Source organism: Eriocheir sinensis, chromosome 32 (assembly GCF_024679095.1).
Source record: "Eriocheir sinensis breed Jianghai 21 chromosome 32, ASM2467909v1, whole genome shotgun sequence".
In the NCBI taxonomy this organism is placed as follows: domain Eukaryota; kingdom Metazoa; phylum Arthropoda; class Malacostraca; order Decapoda; family Varunidae; genus Eriocheir; species Eriocheir sinensis.
The window spans coordinates 14,238,286-14,242,696 of record NC_066540.1 but is presented as its reverse complement, the minus strand read 5'-3'; the positions used below and the strand labels follow the sequence as shown (position 1 = coordinate 14,242,696).

At 45.2% G+C, this 4,411-nt stretch overlaps 1 long non-coding RNA gene across 1 annotated transcript; it reads left to right on the top strand.

The window, feature by feature from the left end:
* The first annotated feature begins 2,039 nt into the window (after positions 1–2,039).
* Positions 2,040–3,984, top strand: LOC127006197 (uncharacterized). Its single transcript, XR_007759189.1, has 3 exons — positions 2,040–2,187; positions 2,527–2,562; positions 3,896–3,984. It is a non-coding gene; the product is annotated as an uncharacterized LOC127006197 (long non-coding RNA).
* Positions 3,985–4,411: the final 427 nt, after the last annotated feature.

Genomic DNA, 4,411 nt, shown 5'->3' with positions numbered 1-4,411 from the left:
GGGTCATGCTAACTACTGCACCACGGAGGCGTAGAACCTTCTTAACAACACCCTTATTGGAGCCCTTCATCCTTTTATAAACTTCGATCAAGTCTCTTCGCATCTTCGCCCTTCTAGAGAATGCAAGTTCAAGCGTTTGAGTCGATCCTCATACGGCGAGTTTTTCAACACGTCAATCTTTTTTGTCCTCCTCCTCTGCAATGATTTTAATGTCTTTATGTCAGTTATATAGTATAAGGTGACCAGGACCAGTATTCTCAAACCTTTCGGCACCCAATTACACATATTTGACAAGGCTTTCGCAGGCGTTTCGGGCATTTTCAGGGGTAGTTTAACCCCTTGACTGCGGATTTCCTACCAGAAGACATCACCAAGCTACAGGAATGGAACAAAAAATGACTGCTACAATTCAATGAAGAAAATGTAAAGTCATGCATCTTGGGAGGGGATATCCAGCACACCAATACCACATGGGAAACACTCCACTATCCACCACAGAGGCAGAGAAAGACCTTGGACTATATGTTACCAGGCTAGCAGTGAAGGCCAAATCCAGCATACCTATACCACATGGGAAACACTCCACTATCCACCACAGAGGCAGAGGAAGACCTGGGACTATATGTTACCAGGCTACCAGTGAAGGCGAAACCCGTGTCAATCGCAGCGGACGGTTTAATGGCCCTGGTGGCTGTTTAACTCTTCTTCTGTACCATGAATGTGAAAAAAAACTCATAAAAGCCCGATTAACCTCAATTTTGACCTTTGAAAACAGTTGATGTGCGGGTTGGAAGCGTCTGAGACATGGCTTTCGCAGGCGTTTCGGGCATTTTCAGGGGTAGTTTAATGGCCCTGGTGGCTGTTTAACTCTTCTTCTGTACCATGAATGTGAAAAAAAACTCATAAAAGCCCGATTAACCTCAATTTTGACCTTTGAAAATAGTTGATGTGCGGGTTGGAAGAGTCTGGGGCGGTATTCTCTCACCCTCCCACCTCTCACATCCACTCTTTCCAAAGGCCTTCAAGGAGATCAGACGGGTTCTAATGAGTGCTTTTTTAGATTCATGGTACAGAAGAAGGGTCAACCAATCAGAAGGGTCATAAGACTACCCCTGGAAATGCCCACCACTCCTACGTAAGCCTTGTCAGATATGTGTGTTTGGGCGTCGAAAAACTACCCCTGAAAATGCCCACCACTCCTACGAAAGCCTTGTCAGATATGTGTGTTTGGGCGTCGAAAAACTACCCCTGGAAATGCCCACCACTCCTACGAAAGCCTTGTCAGATATGTGTGTTTGGGCGTCGAAAAACTACCCCTGAAAATGACCACCACTCCTACGCAAGCCTTGTCAGATATGTGTGTTTGGGCATCGAAAAACTACCCCTGGATATGCCCACCACTCCTACGTAAGCCTAGTCAGATATGTTTGTTTGAGCGTCGAAAAACTACCCCTGAAAATGACCACCACTCCTACGTAAGCCTTGTCAGATATGTGTGTTTGGGCGTCGAAAAACTACCCCTGAAAATGACCACCACTCCTACGAAAGCCTTGTCAGATATGTGTGTTTGGGCGTCGAAAAACTACCCCTGGAAATGCCCACCACTCCTACTTAAGCCTTGTCAGATATGTGTGTTTGAGCGTCGAAAAACTACCCCTGAAAATGCCCACCACTCCTACTTAAGCCTTGTCAGATATGTTTGTTTGAGCGTCGAAAAACTACCCCTGAAAATGCCCACCACTCCTACGAAAGCCTTGTCAGATATGTTTGTTTGAGCGTCGAAAAACTACCCCTGGAAATGACCACCACTCCTACGAAAGCCTTGTCAGATATGTGTGTTTGGGCGTCGGAATGTTGAAGAATATGACCCTGAGAATACCGCCCCAGAACTAAACCCCATAATCGAGGTGAGGTTTGACTGATGATAAATACAGCTTGAGATTGACTTCAGCGTTTCTATTATTTACGGTCCTTGAAATCAAAACCCAGTACCCTGATGATAATGATGATGATAATGATTGTGATGATCGTGGTGATGGTGGTAGCTGGCATCTGTACCCTCACCACCATTATAAAAACCCCCACCACCGCAAGCGACCTCCACTACCATCACCACTACCACCATGGACACCACCACCAGGCTGCTCTTCCTCTTCCTACTCATCCTGGGCCTAACAGAAGCTGGAGGTAAAGAAGGGTAGTAATAATAGTAATAATAATGATAATAATAGTAATAACAATAATAATAGTGATAATGATAATCTTTCAATGACTTTTTTTTTTAATATTTTTGACTAATTTTTGTTTTTTTTCCTATTTTTTTTTTTATTTCTTCTACTACTACTATTACTACTACTACTATTACTACTACTTCTACTACTACTACTACTACTACTACAACTACTACTACTACTTCACTTACTACTCCAATACCTACTACTTCTACTACGACTTCTACTACTACACCTACTACTACTTCTACTTCTACTACCACTACTACTACTACTACTACTACTACTACTACAGTTCCGACATGGAGGCAGAAAACAGCGCGATTAGAAGGTAAGAAATATTTGCTCTCTCTCTCTCGTTAATTTTATAAGTGTTAATCTCCCTCAAACACATGGCTAATTATATCTTCCAATTATCTCCTCGAAAACTCATCTCCACTTAGTCATCTCCACCTTTACTCATCTCCTTTCTTCCATTCATCTCCATCTTTATTATTTCTCACTCATCTCCACCTCCTTCCTTCTGTTCATCTCCACCTTGGACTTATATTCATACTCATCTCCTCCACCGTCTTCATCTCCATTCTCAAACTCATCTCCATTTCAGTTAATTCAGCTTCACTCATCTTCACTGTCCATTCATCTCCTCCCTCTCTATGCTAATCTCCTCCTCCTCCTCCTCCTCCTCCTCCTCCTCCTCCTCCTCTCATCTCCACGCATAATGACACCTCATCTCCAGTTTTTTTTATCGTTCATGTTCACTCATCTCCAGTATCTCCAAGTCATCTCTCATGTAGCTATCTCCATTTATCTCCTCTTCTCTTCATTGGTCTCCCTTCATCTCCTACTTATGCCCCTTATCTCCCATTTATTGTCACTCATCTCCCAGTTATCTCCATTACTATATCCTCATCTCCCTTCATCTCTCACTCATCTCCACTTATTTCTCACTTATCTTGACTCACCTCCCATTCATCTCCATTCATTACTTAATCATCTCCCACTCATCTCTAACTCATCTCCCCCTTACCTTCATCATTCATCTCCACTAATCTCCATTCCTATCTTACTTATCCTCACTTTACTCCCAGCATCTCCGCTAATCTCCCCAACTCATCTCCTTCCCCTATCTCCCAATTCATCTCCACTCATCTCCCATTCATTTCCAGCTCTCATCATCTCCTTTAATCCCTGACTCATCTTCCACTAATTTTCACTCATCTCCCAACTCATCCCCATCTCTCATCATCTCCCTTAATCCCCAATTCATCTCCACTCATCTCCCATTCATCTCCATCTCTCATCATCTCCTTTAAGCCCCATCTCTAATTTCCACTTATCTCCCAACTCATCTCCATCTCTCATCATCTTCCTTAATCCCCAACTCATCTCCCATTCATCTCCATCTCTTATCATCTCCTTTAAGCCCCATCTCTCTCTCATCTCCTCCTCCATACCTCCACTCATCTCCCCAATTCATCTCCACTCATCTTATATTCATCTCCCTTATCACCCAACTCATCTCTCATAAATTTCCACTCCTCATTTCCTCTTCATCTCCCACTCATTTCCCCAACTCATCTCCTCAACTTATCTCCCACTCATCTTCATCTCCAGTCATCTCCTTTAATCCCCAGCTCATTCTCCACTCTTCTCCTCCCCAGATGATGGCCGCGATCATCTCAACGTCATGGGGAGTGGGAGGAGCGGGTCGCGGGTTCCCGGACAGAGGATTGAAGGTATGGAGTGGGGAAGGGTGGGGAGGAGGGGGGGGAAAGTGGGGAGGAAGGGAAAGGAAGAGTGAGGAGAGGAAGAAAAGGGAGGGGAGGAAAGGTAAGGAGTGGGGAAGGGTGGGGAGGAGGGGGGGGAAGTGGGGAGGAAGGGAAAGGAGGGGTGAGGGGAGGAAGAAAAGGGAGGGGAGGTAAGGGAAGGGAATAGAGGGGAAGGGGAGGTGGGGAGGAAAGCGGGGTGGGGTTAGAGGAGGAAGATAGGAAGGGAAGGGAAAGGAAGGCAAGGGGAGGGAAGGGAAAGGAATAGAAGGTTAGGGATGAGGAAGGGAATGGGAAAGGGGTGAGGAGGGAAGGAGGGAGGAAAGTGGGAAGGAAGATAGGAAGGGAAGGGAAGGGAAAAAGTGGAAGGGAAGAAATGAGGAAGGGGAGGGAAAGGAAGTGAGGAGGAAG